The 19,962-nt window shown below is 43.0% G+C and overlaps 1 long non-coding RNA gene across 1 annotated transcript in view; it reads right to left on the bottom strand.

Moving 5' to 3' along the window:
- LOC138516433 (uncharacterized) overlaps positions 1-15,939 on the bottom strand; it is a 148,681-nt gene extending 132,742 nt beyond the window's left edge. Inside the window, exon 1 of the long non-coding RNA XR_011282270.1 lies at positions 15,664-15,939. This is a non-coding gene — a long non-coding RNA (uncharacterized lncRNA). The remainder of the gene's footprint in view (positions 1-15,663) is intronic.
- Between the last annotated feature and the right edge of the window lie 4,023 nt (positions 15,940-19,962).

Here is a 19,962-nt window from a genome sequence, read left to right on the forward strand (position 1 = left end):
GTTAGAGCAGAAGAAGGACAGTGCTTGGGGAAAGATGGCAAACAGAAGGATGAAAGAGTGCAGTGACTGGAGGAGGAGTCCAGAGGAGCAGAGGGTAGTGGAGGAAAAAGGGTGAGAACATGTAGAGGGAGAAGGAGATAAAGGTAGTTGGGAAACCTCAGAAGGCAGAGGGTGGAGAGATGTGGGAGGAGAGTGAGGGAATGTTGGAGGAGGAGGGGAGACATCAGACGTAGGATGTTGGAGAATTGTTGGGGGAGGAGAAACTTATTAGTGAAGGTTGGGAAAGGTCAAAATGAGGAGTTTGGAAACTGGAGGTTGCTGGAGGAATCTGGAGTTGCTGGATATGGTTAGGGAAGTTCAAAAGAGAGGAGGGAGACTTGGTGGAGGAGAGATGGGGCAATACCATAAAACAAGAGGAAGCATGTGTAGCTAGAAAGACCGCCGAGGATATTGAGGCATGACATTACACAATTTGCTGCAAAGAAAAGCACATTTTACAGCACAGCATTTTATTTATTGCAGCATTTCTGTGACACATTTTTAGTGAATGGAGGGTGTAACATTGGTAGGTTTCACAAAAGAGGCAGTGTGTGAGGCTACAAGAGAGCCAGGTTGTCAATATTTGCACCCTTTGTATCAATTTAATAGGAAGAGTCCCAGATGTCCCATACTAGACAGAACCGTGTTTGCTTCGCTCTAATTTTTTAGTTTAATGTGCATGCCTATTCAATATTATTAACTTTATTGATCACTGTCAAGTGTAATGAAGAAAACATTCTATGGTCTCCAATTCTCAAGCACCCACTCATCCCACTCACCAACACCCCTCACACTCACTAATTCTCCATCACAACTCACACTCCAAAACTTCTGTCTCTGCCAGTCATGCACCCTCACATGCTCTGTCACATTGCTAAGTCACAACTCACACTGCCCAGTCCCTGCCACACTGCCAACCATATTTCCAACTCACAGTTATGCTTTCCAGTACCTTCAGCAGTCAACAGCCCTGCATTCTTTCTAGCTCCTTCTGGATCTTGAATTCTTTCCCCCATCCTATCACACTCTTCCTCCACATCTGCAGCTCGCTGCCACTTTCTAGCCAACCGGTCTCACTATGCTTTCTGGCCCACTGCTCCCAAATTAGCCCACTGCTCCCTCTGTTCTTATTGGTCTATTGCTCCCTCTCTGAATTGTGGCTCACCGCCCCACATCTGACCCACTGCTCTGTCTCTGCTCTCTTGCCCACCACTTCTCTCTGATCTATCTCTATTGCTTTGCCCATCACTCTCCATCTGGCCCATCGATCTCCCTCTGCAGATTTTGGGCCAGATCCTCAAAACATGAGTCATCTAAAAATAGAGCAGACAATGTGCTTTTTTGATGCCCCATTTTTTAAAATGAGCAGGCCTCCTTAGTCTCAAAGGGGACCTGCACACTTCCAGCGTGCTGAGCTGTAGTGCTAATGGTGCGCTAGCCACCCACCCTGAATACATTAGTGTCTGGAATGCTCTTCCGACACTAATGTTCTAAATTATTGTACATGTATTTCACAGTGGCATGCCCTTAAAGGGCCCATCACTGTAAAATGTAATCAAAAACAAACAAACATTCCTATGCCTATAGCGATAGAAATGCAATCGAGAGAGCAGCAGTTCATAGCTTTGCTGTCAGACTTAAAGGAATTGCATGACAAGGTCGGGGAAGACCCTGTCATGCAATGCTCACCCTCCTCGACACATTCAAAATAGCGGCATTGGGTTGCCTTAGTTGTCTGCATATTTAAAAGCGCATTCTGTTTATGAATTTGGGATGCCCTTCTAAATGAGTAGAAGTGTCTCCAGATGTGAACAAATGCGCAAAGGGGTGGAAAATAAGGCAATCTGAATGAGTGCATGTAAGATGCACCCATTCAGATTTCGTTTGTGGATTGGGCTGCCTCTTTTTTGGTGAATGTGATGCAAGTGCATTTCATCACAAACAGCTGTTTTCACAGGTGTGTTTGCAAAATGGACCGTTTCACTTTTTTTTAAAAAAATATCCGTTTTCACAGTATTTTGTGTGAGTGGAAAATCTTGATAAACTGGACAATCTGGCAAGAAAGGGAGGGGAACTTGGGGAAGGGTGTTCCACCATCAGGTGTGAGATCTGATTCGAAGTGGTGGATCCCGAGGAGGGTGGAGGAACGAGCATGTGGGACGGTGTTGAGGAGGGTTATGTTCGGTTCTGGGTAAGATCTTGACAGGGCACAGTCGTCCCAGGAAGGAACCACTCCAAACGGGACATCCCCACCTGAAGAGCGCAGAGGTTTCCACCTACAGCTGGAAGGCCTCTTGGACTCGTAGAAGGAAAGTGCTGATAACCATGCAGAGTGGAATGACAGTTTGCGAGAACTTCACCCTGGAAGAGAGGTCTGAGAGCTCTCTGACCAGAAACTAAGGCCCCTTGCATAGAACCCATGTTTTGTGGGGGAAATGGTACTATAGTATGTTTTGTACAAACCACCCATAAACACATCCCTTAGTTTAGTGTTTGTGCCTTTTTTGGGTCCCATCCGGCTTTTACCTAACAGTACTTAATCGCCATTTTTTCCCAGCTGTGCCACTGTCTTCTAATACATTTCCTGTTCCTGCTCTTTCAATAAACAGGTTGACACGTGGGGCAAAATATCTATCAAAGAGGAAGGAGGAGCAGCTAAAGAAAATGTATTTTTCTAAATAAAAAAAACAATGTGCTTGTGTAGGTATGGTCATCATTCATAAGAAGGTAATGTGATTACAAAGAGCACTACTAGAAGATAATGGCAAGTAGACTTCTTCGCCTCATTAGGGACAGTGAGGAGGAAGATAGTCATGGAGATAATGTGATACAAGGCAGACATGTTACACTGGAAAGGTGTCATGGCTATGGTGCAAAACAAGCATTGACAACGGGAACAGTTTCATATGTCTGAAGATTAAATCATTTTCTGAGTTCATGTACAGCTTATACACAGACACTCTTAAGAAGATGCAGGATATGTCGAGGGGAAAGCAGAATGGGTGGAGAGAGGGTGCCAACAGGGTAGATAAGTGAATATCAATGTGAGGATTGAAGTATGAATGAGAGCGGGGGAGGAGGATGTGTGAATTAATGATTCTGAGGGTAGATACTACTGATGAATGAAAGATTTAGAAGATGGATGTATGAAAGTTTAAGGGCATATGATACTGTCATGATTTATGCATGGATGGCTATGGATAGTGCTACATTCAAATGGCTGTGAAAACACGTATATCTTGGTAATATTTCACTAACCCCTCTGTTTGCATGTGTCGGTCTTTGTGGTTCGCTGAAAGTTGGACGTTCTGTGTTTGCCTCAGTTGGAATTGGTTGCTGCTGCTGTCAACTTACTGGAAAGAGTCCCAGCGGTCATAGGTTTCACAAAATAGAGTTTGGTTTGATTTGCATGTTTAGCTTGAAGAGTGTGGTTTTATTTTCCTATGTACAGGAGGGCGGAGCATCCTCTGACGGGCCCATAGGTCATCACTCATCCTCTAGTACCTGTAACACAAGATAGCTGCACCTTGAGGAGGTTAGGGTGCAGGATTCACTTACTCAGACACACTTCAATAAGGACCTCAATAGTTTGGCAAAGGGAAGTCAGTTTAATGACAAGTACAAAAAACGGGGCAACAAATGGTAATCAACAATGATGCGATCACCTGTCTCGCTTCAACTCCCCACTTCTTCATTCAGACAGCAACTTTTATGGGCAAAATTCGTCATCATATGGCGTGCAAAACTCATAAGTTTGTCATGCAATTTCTATTGTTCGGAAAGGTAACTTAAGTATAGGTGCTATATCTGGATAAGGTAGCAGATCATGCGGATTGGATAACTCTTATCAGGTGGGCGTTTACGCCCATCCCACTACATCACTCATGATAGACGTCACTACAAATACGACGTCTCATTGGTTCTACAAGCTATAGGACCCTTGATTATTTGGTCCATTGTCATGTTCTGGAGTTACGATTCTTCAGAGTTGCCACTCTCCTCGCTTCCCGGAGTTGACCTCGAATTCCCAAGCATGATCTACTTCTTGCTGAGTTTCAATTCCGCTCTTCCCTTCTGGCTTTAGCTGGAATATGAATCTCGGCCTTGGTGGCCCCCTTGCAGCCTGGGCTCAGTTCTGCTTTACAAAATGGAGTTGCACTCGTATAGCGTGCTTCTGTGAGGTAGAGATATAATTGGTGCATGCCGCTCTGAGCTTCTACTAAGCATTGCAAGCAGTGCCATTTACTTAGCTTCTTGCATTCCAAGCCTATTTACATGCATTCAGTCAGTTGCACGATTTGATCCTGGGTACGTTCTTTGTGCTGCAACGTGGTATCTTCTTATACGTTTGTCACATCATTATTCTTTTACAGTTTGTCCTTGTGTACTTTCTTTTGCTTGTCGTTTTATGGTTGTCTGTACGTCAAGTCTAGGCTCTTATATCGCCACCAAGTGCCTTCCATTACGGCTCTATGAGCCTCTTCGGGGACAGTCTGTAAGTAGTCTTCGTATCGTGTCATCTGCTGGTATGGTTGTCTCAGTGGATACCTTGCAGCCCATGGTTGTCTGGTTATTGGTGCTTCAATAGGTATACATGTCCCTCTGATGGGTACTGGACAGAGCCCCACCGTGGCTCTCTGTTGATTCATTTGCTCCTTATATGTCACATATCTTGGCGAGTATGCTTCTGGCATTTTGACAAGAGTGGCTGGAGTGCAGGCCATATTTGGGACCTCCTCTACACCTAAATAATGTATTGTTTTAGAGTACTGACCCACACCTATCACGCATGCCACCCGGTTTTGCCCATCCATAGCAAGGTGCCACAGTCTAGTCATAACAGAGGTCCGAAGAACATAATAACTCGGCTGCAGTCTAACCTTGGGTGGTCACAGGAAGTGGTTAATTAGCTTCATTGCTTGAAACACTAAAGTGGGCAGGGCAAGAAGACTGAAAGGGATGTGATTACTTCACATATTTCAATAAGTGGCATGACCCTAAATGTTATAACACATGATCATCTCTTTGTCCAGCCATCCAATGTTCTGAGAAACCAGGGCGTTCCCTGAGTGCTTTTAGCAGGGGGTGTGCATGACATCCATTCTCTCCCCTGTGGCTTAAATCTGACTGTATTGATGTACCTTGAATTTCATAGCAACGCCCTTCAAATTCATGCCTAACACCAAAAAAGCCTTCTATAATAATGAGAATTAGTCACCATTGAAGGCAGCCAGCAGCCAGTAGCCATCAACAGAGTACAAGAGGATTTCTGAAGCAAGACATAGTCAAAAAGAAGATGAGTCAAAGAAGCACAAAAGCCATGCTAACAATTTCAGTGCTCACTCACTGAACAGAAGCAGAAGCAGTTATGTGTAGGTGCAAAGAAGAAGACCAAAGACACCAAAAGAGATGACCTACCAACATCCGTATTCAATACACCAGGAGGTTCCTGATAACATATCTTGTCCCCTTGATGTCCGAACATGAATTGTTTGAATGGAAATGTTCAGATATATTTGCAGGCTTTTCCCAGGAGAGCTCCACTACCACAATTTTGCTGCTGTGAGAACACAGTTTACTGTGAACATTTGTGTAACATAAAGCTTGTGTTAGCTTTTCAATTATTTATTATTCCTGAAGTTGGAATATCTGATTGCTAATTATATTTGCACGTGCACTTTAAACCACATCTTTTAGCAAGTTCTGTAGGACAGTATGGACAGATAAACTGATAGGAACACTTCATGTCCAGTGTTCTGACACCACCATAAATATGTGTTTGAATGTTGATTTTAAGTCACCCAATGCTGAAAATACATAAACATGTTTACCTGGACTATTATGATTTTTGACCAGTTGTAAAATATGAGGTTCACTATTTTGAACATTAACCTGTATTTTTAATTGGCATTTGTTTTTTCGAGTTTGATTATTAATAAACTTTCAATTGGTTTCAAGTAAACAATAGATAACTAATTTAATTGTTTCCCTTTCTACACTCCTTATTGTGTGGTCCCCTGCAGTAATGATTTTCAACACTCAGTCTTCATTTGTATTTTGCTTATGGTTTAACTGGGGTCGGCCATAGTGCTTCTAACCCCTGGTGTCCCTATAATTTATAGACGGTGACTAATTCCTCAGTTAAACTTCACTCATGTAGCAATTAACAAAGGCTAGTATGCGTATATGACATCACCACGCCCAAACTCATTGGACTTAATAGAGAAGTCTCCGCTAGAAACAAGAGATTGTATTTGTAATTGCTTATTTTTAAAGCGCTTATACAAATGTGAAGTGCTTCAAAGCACTTCAAGGTGGGAACGGAACAAGGGGATTTACTCATCATTCTTAGGCCTTGAAGATTCCGAATGATCTAAACAACAATAACTAGCATACTAGGCCAGAGGCATGTCTACTGCTATAAGTGTGTGAGAAAAGAGTGGGGAGAGGGAGAAGGACATACAAAGACAAAAAAGGTTGGTCATCAATGCACCTATAGATGAATATTTCAGGCACAACCAAGCAAGAGAGGGGGGACTGTGGAGGGCAGGACAGGCAGACCTGCTAAGCCTAGTACATTCAAAGTTGGGTAAGTGTGCTGACAGGAAGTGCGTGGGAGTTAGTCCGCCCAGTCCAGCAGGGGCCAGGGTTAAGTGCAGAGTGGTTGCCACTCTTATACAACGTATTCAAGTGCAATAGTGTAGGCAGAGTGTGGAGGCCGGGAGGCAAGTGCTGGACTGGCGGGGTAGCCTGGGACCTGTGAGGCTCTGGAGGTGCACCATGCGACCAGTCAGCGAACTGAGCAGGATGGGGAAGAGAACGAAGGAGGGATTCAGGAGAGAAGAGAAAGGAGGTTAGCAAGGGAGAGAGAAAGAGGAAGAGAAGAGGAAGGTCTTGAGGAGTTTCCGGAACCTAAGGAGGTCCGGTTCTACCCCAATACCTATTTTAGAAAAAAAAGGCACAAGATGGGAGAAAAGAAAAAAGACATCTCAGGTCCAATGTAGCCTAAAGTGTTTTTAATATTTCCAGTTATAATTTCTCTAAATTTGAACATCTGACATTACAAAAAGTCCTATCATTTTCACTTAGCTACAATTGCACACATTTCAAAGACAAAACAGATGTATTCAAATTTGTCTAAAAATTGAAACTGAGAATTTTTCATCACCTCAACAAATTAGATGAGTTTGATTCATCTAATATCTTTGATTATAGAGCATTTAAGCATATAATCACATTTTGTCCACACATTTCTATTCAATTTGATTTATTTGAATCATTGGTGTTGGGGTACTTGAAAACATTGAATTATAAACGTACCTGTCCTAATAACCAAAAGATTACAGTTAAACCTGCAGATCAGAGTAGTTTTATCATGATTATGGATACAGATAAATATATTGAAGCCATATACCATCATCTAAATGACAATAATACCTATATGGAATTGGATACTGATTCAACTGAGGTTATTAAAAACGAGTCGACAGTACTCTCAAAAGGACTCATGATCTGGAATGGATTTCTGATAAAACATTGTTTTTTCTCACCAATTTGCATCCTACTATGTCAGTATTTTATTGATTATCAAAGATACAGAAGGATTCACAAAACCCTCCTCAAGGGGATTATTGGAAGCTTTGGCTCAATACATTGATGCTATTTTAAAGCCCCCGATACAAGAAACAAGCACTTTTCTTGAGGACACTGAAGATTTTCTACAGATAATGGAACCTTCTGAGAAGCTTAAAAGGGAATTGCCCACTGTTTACTAGACATGTAGTTAGCCTATGAACATCTTTCCCTCGTGTGTAGGGCATACAAGCCTTACTAACACATGATTCGGTAGGTTCCAAAAAATGTTTTGTATTAGAGCTATTGAAGATCATTTTCTACAACAATGTATTCAGATTTAGAGACACATTTTAATTACAGATCTCTGGGACATCAATGGGGTCAGCAGTGGCAGTAATCTTTTCATGATTTTTTTCACAATAAGTTATGTACAGGAAAATGAGAGTTAGAATTCCCACATAATCATGTGGCATCATTATGCTGATGATATTTTTTTTATATATGTGGTACGGTTCTAAGGATACACTCGATGGATTATTGACTTACATAAATAACAGTGATCCAAGACCGCAATTCACCAGGATTATTGCTGGCTCTTATGTACATTTCTTAGATGTAATGTTGCTTACTCCTACAATTAAGAATGTTTTATTATGAATATCTACTATAAACCTACAAAAAGGAACTGTATTTTGAGAGCTGACAGTTTTCATCCAGAAAGTGCAAAACAGCACTTTCCGTATGGTCAATTCCTTAGGCTGAGACAAATGAAATCCAATAGGGATGAACTGACTAAGCAACTGGATATCATGACAAATAGGTTTGTGGATTGTGGATATGCAGGGCAGAAGTTGCTTTAGCTTAGGATATTGCTACATCTAATGGCAGACAATCATTCATTGAGCTGGTTGGTACTAGACAAACACAATACCTGATATATGTAACTACACATTTCCACCAAAGTCTTCTTCTAAAAAAGACAATTAAAACAAATTGGTTGGTTAGCTCTGCAGTCACATCTATTAACCATGTATTTCCAAACACTCTTACTTTTAAAAGGAGCAACGTTCTACATCAAAAACTAGTGGATGCGTAACGTAGTGATAGAGACATCCAAACCTTACTAGTTCAAAAGGAAAGGGGTTCACATCCCTGCTTAAATTGTGGACACTGTACTTTGGTGATTACAGTTCCATTTATTGATCATCCCTCAAAGGGTAATCAAATATTTTTGCGTCATCTTGCCAACTGTGACAAAGGGAGGGATAAATGGCATTAAATGCCTGTGCAGGAAAGTCTATGTTGGGAAGAACTAAGAAAGCCAAAGTAATTTATAAAAAGAATTGCTCTTCCAGTTGATCAAAAAATGTAACTTCACATTTAGTTTGCCAGTGTGTTAAAAATAACCATACTATCATACAATTGCACCTTTGAATTTTAGGCGTGGTAAACATAAAAAGAGGTAGGGGTTATGAGAAATTGCTGTCTCATTGGGAAGCATTTTGGATAGATTTTTTGGATACCTTAATTCCCAAAGATCTTAATGACCCCAATAAGTTTAAACTTTTTAAAAATAAATTAAAGAACATCTAAGCTGAGTCTGTTTCTCCTTTTTGATATTTCTTTTGGTTGTGGCTGAATTGTGAATTCTCTTTAAAGACTATGTGACGAATTTGCAGATGTCGTTCCTTCTCCCCTACGTGGAGACCTTTCCTATGGGGCCAGGGTGGTGAACCAACAGTACAATAATCCCCCTGGGGGTGGTGCACTGTGGGAGGATCACATGGGAGAGGAATCCCTTATGGGATTAGGGACAATCATTCCCAGAGAATGCGGTTTACCACCGCCTGGTTAGGCCCTCCCTTTTTCCCCAAGCCAAACTCTCCTTCCCTCTTTCCCGCCAGGGCAAATGGCTGCTACTGTACCATGAATCAACTTAATATGATAGACCAGCCTAGTGGCCCTGAAAATAACAATTGCCTTTGATATACCTCCACTACAAGTATTGTGAGGAAGAAGATGACCAGGAGTATGCTGATCCCAATGGAGAACCAAAGTGAACGGTCTAGTCTCTCACGGCATTTGGTTGGTCCAAGGAAATACAAAACATCAGAGGTAAACCAACATGGCAAGGGATGCCAACATGAAGTGGAACCCAAACACAAATTGACCGGCTGGGACGCAGCCAACCGCAGAGAATGCCCGAACGCCTCCGGAGTCTCAGAGGGAAGCACCAGTGCTCGGAGGACATGAACCACAGAAACAGGTTTGCAGGCAGACCAAGAGGTGCTGGAGGTCCGGGAGGTAGCAGTGAACAGCGGCAGACCATGAGATAAGAGGGTCTGGGATCGGCACCCATATGAGAGTCAAAGAATAAGAGGGTCTGGGACCCTGAGAGAAACAGAGACATTGCAAAAGGAAGCAGATGCCTTACCGGAGGGTAAACCAGGCTATTGCAACAACGCATTGTGAGTTTGGGACTCAAACCCATATAAAAGCCAGAGAATAAGATGCTCTGGGACTCTGAGAGAAACATAGACAGTACAAAAGAAGGCATATACTTGGCAGGAGAGTAAACCAAGTTATTGCAACCAGACATTGCAAGTCCTGGACCTGCACCCATATGAGAACCTGAGAATAAGAGGTTCTGGGACCCTGAAAGCAAAAGAAACCGATCAGAAGAAAACCTGTGCTTGGCTGGAGAGTACACCAAGCTGGCATAACAAAGCATTGAGAGTCTGGGGCTTGCACCCATATGACAATCTAAGAATACATCCAAGTTCACGTAATAAGGTATGGGTCTAGGAGCCAAGAAGTTAAGAGAAGGAAAGGAAACTACATAAGCAGGAAACAGGCTGAAGTAGAGCCAGAAAGAACACAGGGGAAAGAGGAAATCCCTAATCAATGGAGTAATACCTTGTGGAATATTTATTTTGTTGTTTACCAACCCAGACATTGGGAAGTTTTCTGTTGGAAAGAACTGTCATTATTACTTTAAGTTGGGAAGAAACCCACTTGCACATTAGATGTAGGTTATTAGTGTTAGGGTCAGAAGTAGGGTTTTGGGATGCTACAGTGACTGACTATTTGTTTGACATCCTGATGTTTTCCTTATATTTCATTAAAGGCAGGGAACCCCCTTTTAGCTTTAGGGACAAAGAGGCTGTTTTCCCAACCCTTTTCCTCGTTAATAAATGTTTATAAACGTAATTATTCCACCTTTGTGTTCAAGCCTTACTTCTGCACCCCTACAAATGATACACACATTTCATTGATGTACAAAACATACAATGTACAATTAAAGACATTTAGTTGCCATGTTAAGTAACGTATATAAACTTTGGGAAAATAGTCAGTTGCGGATATTTGACAGGATGCCACCACGACCATGTGTGATGACATCATCGTGTTTGGACGCTGTGACATCAAACACACATACTCGCCATTGTTGATAGAGTAGTTTTACTTAAATTGGGGTGTAGGGATGAGCTCTCCTATATTATTCAAGTTGAACCCTACTATTAAATGGGACATTATATTCTTTTTTTAGAGGTTGATTCTTCTGAAGATGGTCTGATGACCGAAACATGTTAAACAACTTTTCATGAGGATTTGTTAAATTTTGAATGTTGTAAAATTGATTAATGTACATAATTAATGTACATAATGGATATGAATTACTCTTTACATACATCTTAGTAGCTGATAGGTTACTGATTATTTATTTATTTGTACAGTTATGTTCCTATGAGATGTTTCGTACTGTAATAAAATGTCTTTGCTGATGTTCATTTTTATCAAGTAGAGCATTGGTGGGTCCCCTCAAGTGTAGGAGGGTTTTGTTTGAGATTTTGCCTGCCAGCAAAACACCAATGTGACTCTCTATTCTCTATGACCAACTCCATGGACTTTAAACAGATTGTATTCTCTCTCATCGGGTCAAAGGCCACATGCTTGACCTAGTCTTCTCCCCCTCCCCGCTCCACTTGTGGTCAAACCCTCTCCCTCTCGACTGTACCAACCATGACACAATCTCCCCTCTCATATCGCTCAAAAAGCTGTTACACAAAGGTCAGTCTAAATGAAACACTTGTGTATAGGCACGTTACAAATGCCATATCATATCATATCAATGCCCTGTGATTGATTGCTGCTCCTTCAAAAATGCTAGACACAATAGAGGCAACCTTTGCAACATTCCCCACCACAGGGAATGCCTCAGCCCTTCTGCATACATTCAACCACTTTCCTAAATATCTAGTACCCACATACCTCTAAAGTCTAGTTGTGCCAAAGCCAAACCATCTGCACCCTGGTACACACCCAAACCTACGACATACACAGGACTAGTTAGTCAGATCCCTAGAAAAGCAGTGGTGGAAGGACCTCAGTCCGAGGACCTGTTATCCCCCAAATTCCTGTGCACCCAATGCAGACAAATGATCTCTGAGGATAAGTTTGCATACTACACCACCACCATTGAGGCAGCCTCTAAGAGGAGAAAAGTCTTATTCAAAGCCATCAAGCACTGCCCCAAGCTCATTCAGTTTCACAAGAGAAATGTAACAGAATCAATACCTTCTTCATTACAAACTTGATAAGATCAGATTTCTCCACGATGCCTCAAAGTAAGATGGACCCCTTCCAGCCATCAACCCTGACTCACTGCCTACCTGGACCCACGTCACCCCCTTCTCTTCTAAGGATCTCTCAGACACACTTGCTTCCCTTAGACCTACCATTTCCAAAGGCAATTTCCTCCCAGCCTCCTTATTAAGCAACTCACCAGCCCAGTGCTCAAAGAACTCCTCTGGATTGTGAATCCCTCCCTCAGCAAAGGTAATTTCCCAGATGCATTGAAGACATGTCTTTTTGACCCCTTGTTAAAAATCTCTGGCTTAACCCAGGGGACATGGTCAACTGAAGACTCATCACAAGCCTCCTGTTCATTGGGAAGCTTATTGAGAAAGAAGTTGCAACCCGACTACTTAACAAAATCAACCCTGTTGGCCTCTGCCTTGTTACCAGTTCGTCTCCCACCCCAAATGCAGCACAGATGCTGCAACCGTACAAGAGGTAGACGATGCGCTGTGTATCACAGATACAGGGGACACATGCCTCCTAGACCTCTTAAACCTCTCAGTTACTTTGACACATTTGACCACTTAACACTCCTCTCCAACCTCACTGACACTCCGGAACTGTCCTAAAATGGTTTGCGTCCTAACTATCCAGCAGACACCAGGCCATACAGATGGGTTTATTCAGAACCAACAGACTCCCAGTTATGTGTGGTGTGCCCCAAGGTTAAATCCTCTCCCCAGTCATCTTCATTCTATAAATGGAACTGTTGGGTACTCTCCTAAATGATTCTAAGAGAGCCATTCATTAATGGACTGGTGACACTCAGCTTTAGATTAAGGTCAGTGGCCACCAGGTCATCGCTCATTTTTGTGAATCCCTGGCTACCATCCAAGCATGGATGCCAAATGCCTAACTCAAACTAAACCCCACCAAGACCAAATTTGTATTCATCTGCCCCCCACCAAACAACAACTGGTTCAACAAAGTCTGGACGAAATGCTCCTGGAAGTATTCACATCTCAGCTGTCAAAATCAGCCAAATCCCTGAGCTTCATTTTTGACAGAAGCCTTTCCTTCCAAAAGCACATAGCCAAATGTCCACAAACTACCAAGCTACAGAACTCCACACTCTGCTAAATCACACCCCTTATAACCCTGCATGACTTCTGCACAGTGGATCCAAGCCCTTGTGATCTCACATATCAACTGCAGAAACACCCACAGTACTAGGCTTCCAGCTGTGCATATGGCACCCCTCAAGGTAATTCACCACACTGCATCCCACATCATTAAAGGCATCTGCATATATATGACTATATCTCTCCTTCACTGGGCGAGCTTCACTGGCTCTCGCTCCCCACCAGGATCGTATTCAAAATGGCATATATCACCTACAAGATAAGGCAGTGCTTGGGTCTTCTGGAATTCTAGCAGCGGCTCGTTCCGATATGCGCCATCACTTTTAAAGCTCCCTTTATAATTGCAGATGAATTTTGTAATCTGTGCCAATTGCTGTACATAATCTAACATCTCTGAAACTGACTCTTTCTGTCTTCAGAAGAACCCACGTCTGTTCATCCACACACCCTTGTGTCCCAGAAGACCCAAGCACTGCCTTATCTTCAACCATGACTCACTATCTGTGATCTACTGCTCAACTAGAGTTTTTTTGAAGAAACTGTCAATAACTGGAACTGGATTTTATTGGGAAACGCTGCCCGGAACGTCAGTGCCTCTACCACACTGCATCCACTTGGGCGGGACACCATTTGGTCCTGAGGAAGGCGATCTATCAGCTTTGCCAAAATGCTTTACAGAAGCACTACTATTCCACATGTGCTTGTTGTGGTTTTCCACTCCACCAGCCTTGACCCTGGTTGCTTGATCACGGCTCTTTAGACATAGATCATCAGTTTAGGCTGCTATTAATTATTGCACCTAACTCACCCTATTGCACAACTACCCCTCCTCCCTGTTCTAAACTACTGGGATGATATGAGGGCACTACGTCTTTTGTGCACATAACAAATGTTAAACTTAAGAATAAGGCATGAAATAATAAATGTGCCTGTTTTTATGAACAATGTTAAATAAGATGCAAAGTAAACTGACAGAGTGAAATAAACTCTTTACCTCTCTCTATCCGCTCCATTCCCACCTACTCCTCCTTCTGCACCTCCCTGAAATCTCTTCTTCTCCATTCCCCCCTTGACCGCCCTCCCTACCTCACTCCTCTCCTACTTCACTATTCCCCTTTACCTTGCCCTTTCCCTTATCCCTCCTCCCATTCCCCTTGAAACTTCCTCTTTCACCTGACTACCTCCTCCTTACCCTTACTCCTCACCCCTTCCCTCACCTTCTTCCACCTAGGTAAATTGTTCTACATATTGTTTCATGATTGTAAATATGCTTCTTTCATTATTCTTGTATTCTGTTGTTATATTGTAAAGCGATCTGGATTAAAGCGTTATGTAAACCTAATAAATACAAATACAAGTAAATACAAACCATTCTACTTTGTTCCTGAACCCAGCTCTCAGTGTCATTTTGATATATTCGGACACTATATAATGAATGATTAAAAATAGAAACTCCGGTAGGAACAACCTGTTGTTGCCCGTACATTTTACGCAAGCCCATGACGAGATGACTCGCAAGCGGTCCTTCTCCTTGACCGCCTGGAAAACAATCCCGGCAGAGCTGGACATTCCACCACCATCACCCTGTACACTAAAAATGCCTCCTTCCACCAAGAGTACTGCACTACTGTATAAAATGAGTAGCCAAATTCTGGCACCCTCGCACGTTAAAGCGCGCCACTCCTCTCAAGCTAGGTTTTACAATACAATAACTAGAGAGAGAGGTGTGCTGCACGTGAAGCAGAAATCCCAAGTCCACTGTGCTTACCATGGTAACAAGGCAATGCGTTCAATACCCAATTTTTACTGACTCAACCCTTCATCCTCCCGAGGTTAATGCATTGAGTACAATGAGAGGATAATATTATTAGCATCACTTTTACAGTACTTAGAAGCTGGGAGAAAATTAGCATGCAGCAGTATATAAGTCACCAAATTATCATTTTAACGTGCACTTATTTCCGGTATGGGGCTTGGAGGGACCAGACGTGTTATGAATGAAGGGACATTCATCCAATGGGGGTCTGCTTGGTGCTATCTACACACTTTCGCGCTTCAGGCGTTTTTTGACTACAACTCTCGTTAGCACTAACTAGCCAATTCCACTGTGTGGTATATTGGGGGGTGCGGAGGGGGGTCGTAGTTCGGCACATCTAGTGAGTCGCAGGTTGCAGGAAACCCCCACTCTAAAGGAAGAGAGCAGCAAGAAAATCTACGCCGAAACCCCATGCACATATGAATACTTTGGCTACGTTGGTATGCCCTACTTCCAGTCAAAACAAACACATGTAGAACGTGTTGCTGGATTGAAACAATACACACTCACAGACTTCCAAGTCTTCCGCGATAGCAGGCATGGCTCGATGGTGCTTTGAAAATAACTTCGTATTCAGAATAAAACAAAGTATCACAGCTGTGGAAAAGCTTCAACGTCTCGGCAGCTTTCCAGAAACGCAAGGCGGCAGAAATACACATAAATCTAGCGCGCCCCATACATGTCACAGCTGTTATTGCAGACACTACTTCCAACCGTGTTTCCCAGACAGCGGGCCTGGGACTCCTGCTGGTGCGCTGCCTGGCAGGGCTGAGGGGGAATCCGGACGTGCGCAGCATGTCGCAGTCAGAAAGAGAGGAAGGCGTGGGTGGAATCTCTGCTGACAGCGTCGAGGTACGGAACACGAACAGAGACAGTTCAGAAATCCTCCATCAACCGTGGATGTGCGGAGGAGATGGCAGAGGTGGGGCGGGAATTAAAGGGTACGACGTCCCCTTACTTTTCGGGGCAACCCATAATCAATCGTCCCCTTACTTTATGCGACTCAGAATTCCGTTCCGTTCCAGGACGGCAACCTTTTCAAATTAAATGTGATTGTTTTACTTCATTCCAACTAGAGATACGAACCTGAACCTTGCTGATATCAAGCCTGTGCAACATTGCAATGAGCTAACATGCAGATGCTCAGGGGCGTTGCTAGGGGGGGGGCTAAGGTGGCTATAGCCCTGGATCTTTTAGTTGTAGCCCCGGATAGAATCTCAGGAGCTACAGCCAAAAGACTAGCTATCCCCCAGTCCCAACAGTTCCAACATCAGCTTAGCCCCGGGTCTTTTCCAGACCTAGCAACTCCCCTGCAGATGCTAGAAGGGGGTTGTATATTCCAATAGACTGCCTTGGATACAAAATCAATTCCCTAGCAGCTACAATGCACAGCTTGATCGCTATTTTAATATGAATGGCTGGCTCAGACTTGTTAGCAGGCAATGGGAGGGGTGTGTCTGTGGCTGACCATGTTCTTTAAGAGGTGCCAACAGAGGATGGTGAAAGGGAGGCTGTATGAAGGTGCAAGCTGAGCAGGACAATGACACATTAATGGTGATAAATTAAATCCATTTTCTTTCTTTGTGTTTTCTTCAGTCTTACTAGAACTGTTGTAAAAACAATGTTGCAGGATGGAGTGGAGGAAAAGGAAGGACCCAGGTATGGGGTTTGAATTGGGGGAGTGGGCAGCAGTGAGCATGGTGGGTGTGGGCAGAAAATGGGGGGGGCAGACGGAACATAGTTCCGCTTTTTTTTACACTTCAACCACTGGCTCTTGGGCACCACTAGTGAGCCCTCTCTGGCTGGCTGCACCCAATACCAACTATGAAGTAACCAAGGTGTTCGGATGCGCGGCACAGCAAGCATTTGCAGGCAGTTTAATGGAGCTATTCTGTTGTGAAGCTGACTCCGCTCAGCACCTTTAACATTATGGCATCTTCTAATGAAAATCACTTGAGATTTATTTTGGAACAATCTTATTTTTTGGGTTTGATCTTTTTTATCCCAGGGTGTGAGTAGCTCAAGCAGAACTGTTTTGCATATTGTATGCATTTTGTCATGTGTACTTTTGTTTCCCTGTACTAAATGAAGCAATTACTAACCCCAGAATGCAAATAATGAAACAGGACAGGCTGGTCGACATCTGACACAGGCGATCTCCAGGGTTCTTTTGTTTCTGCAAATTCTGCTTGAGATGCTTGCAATGCATTGATGTCATGGCCTGAGCAAATTTCCTTCTCCAGCCGCTTTTCCACCAACACCAAGATGGGTTGCATATGTATATTTAAAATGACTCTGGAGCTCCCTTAATCGTATATAATTATGTCAAAAGGTCGACTACTCTCTAAGCCATTCATTCACAGTTGGCTGCAGGAACTGTTCAGAAGGGAGAAAAAAAGAGTGAAATTATGCAAAAAGGTAGGGCTGTGTGTTAGGGAGATTAATATGTGTATGCTTCATCCCATCTCCTAGTGAGCACTTTCTGCTGGACTACTGGACCTTTATCTGAAATGCTGAATGAGTGGGGCCTTTTTCCACTCATTCATTCTTATGGGCTCTGTCTCTGGGATCTCTATTCTTTGTATTTTACCTGTCCTATGGAGTCTATTTTCCTTCATAACTCTTAAAGGCATCTGTATTTTACTATTGCAGCACACAGCTCCTTATGGGCAGTGTTTCTGGTGACCCTTAGGGTCGTCTTCAGCATCTCTCCAAAAATGTTATAGTCTGAGAGATTGGCACAAACCATCTTATGGGGAGTGCCAAAGGATACAAAGTATCCCCCTTCTCTCTTCTCATGTGACTTTTTAGTCACAATCTCCTAGTTATGGCTGGTGGACGTGGATGTGCTGTACCAACTATTGTGTGATTTATTTTACTGCAGGCTATGTCCATAGCCTCAGTAGCGCACAATAGCGGCACCCAAGTACCAACTTGGGGCCTCCCTTCTTTTTTTGCTATTACTAGCATGATTGTTTTTTGTTAGCCCCCGTTCTGGGAAGAGGAGGCTTGTGTGGGTGTTTTGGCTTTGGTGGGAACCCTTAGTGTCACTGCCTAGGCTCCAGAGTGTCTGTGCAGGCAGGAAGTGGGAAGGAGTTTTCCACCCCCCTGTCCTTTGTCTGCCAGAGTGCATGAATAGGACAAGCTCCCACTATGGGTCTGGCTGTCCTGAATGGACAGCCTAGCTCCCCTTTCTGTAAACTGCTGAGGAAGATTGCAGAGGACCGAGCGCTGGAACTGTATAAGGTGAGGCTCCTGGAGTGAAAAGCAAGTCGACCACTAATAGCTGAAGTAGCCGAAGAAGAAGACAACGATAGATGCCTGCAGACCCTTTGCAACACCACTCAGGGCCATTTTAAGCACATTTGGAGCCTGGGGCATGGACACCTTTGCGGCCCCCCTCTACCAAACCAAAGTATTTCAGGGATTCGAATATCTGGTCACGTCCCCCTTCATTGGGATCACCACCCATAGCTTGATATGCTGCCTCGCAGCTATCAAAATAAGCATGGGTACTCCCTTTTCAGTCTCATTACGCTCTTATTTCTTGCTGTAATCAGAATTAGAAACAAGTCGCATTTCAAGGGAAACATTAGCAGTCTTATGATAAGGGCACTTGTGTTCTAGAATAGGTGCAGGACATTTTTCATGAATAGTGGGGAAAAGGCCCCACCCCGACCATACAACAGTGGATGAAAGACGTAACGTACAGTCAAGACACTGAAACAAACTTCATAAAGCTACTACCTCTGCACGCAAGACCACCCGACATCTGGGGCCCTTACATTGCCTACTTACTATCTACCAAAAACAGAGACTCCCCTCGAGATACAACTCCAGCACCCCCACAGGATACTACAGACACAGGCCCCATCACCAACAATACAAATAACCGAGAACTGCTATTAACTCAAGCTAGGGTGTGACCGAGAGGTGATGGAAAGCGGGAAATGGAGACGGGAAGGAGAAGCATGAGTTACTTCCATGTTTGTTTATGTTATGATTTTGTTTTACATTTTTGTCTTAAATACCAAAAATAAAGTTTAACATTTTTCTTTCATGAATAGCAGCCACAAGAAGGTATATTGGCCATAGTATAAATGCAGGACACGTGTTATGAAAAAGGTGCACATAACCCAGAAGAAACAGATGCTTCTGATTAGCAGCCTCACCAAATGCAAAAGTGCTGAAATATGCATACAGGCGACAACCTGTAAGTAAAGACAAAGCTATACATCCCACAGCATACATAGTGGATGAAGATTAGAAGCTACCAGAAAGGTGTCTGTATCCAGACAGACTGAGATTATAAGAGGGTCATGGTTTTCAAGTAGCGTTGCCATTGGAGAGCAGAGAAACAATTGGTTGTGATTTGCAATACATAAATGCTCACTATTAATATAGAGGAAACAACAATATAGCCAGTGAAAGCATGGATGCATTTTTGAAGATCACACCCTTAGAATGAAATCACTCTGAAGTTAGACAATTTTGAAATGTTTGGGGGCTAGTAATTGTGACAGGTTAGACAATACAAGATTAAATGAGAAGGTCACACATTGGTTAAGAGGTGATGCTCGGATTTAGGCCCACTCTGCAATTTCTGCACTTAACCACTTTCTTTTCCAGTTCTTAACATGAACTAAAATAATCAAATTTTATAGAAAGGACTTGGAAACCCAATATGACAACTAAAAAGAATAAAAAATATTATAGAAGCACATTATGCAAAATGGGAATGAGTAGCTTCATCGTCCATCATCAAGAGTAAACAATAAGTAGCAGCATTATTTTTTCATTTTTATTTTT

Source organism: Ambystoma mexicanum, chromosome 6q (genome assembly GCF_040938575.1).
Source record: "Ambystoma mexicanum isolate Mex_15411 chromosome 6q, UKY_AmexF1_1, whole genome shotgun sequence".
Classification (NCBI taxonomy): Eukaryota; Metazoa; Chordata; class Amphibia; order Caudata; family Ambystomatidae; genus Ambystoma; species Ambystoma mexicanum.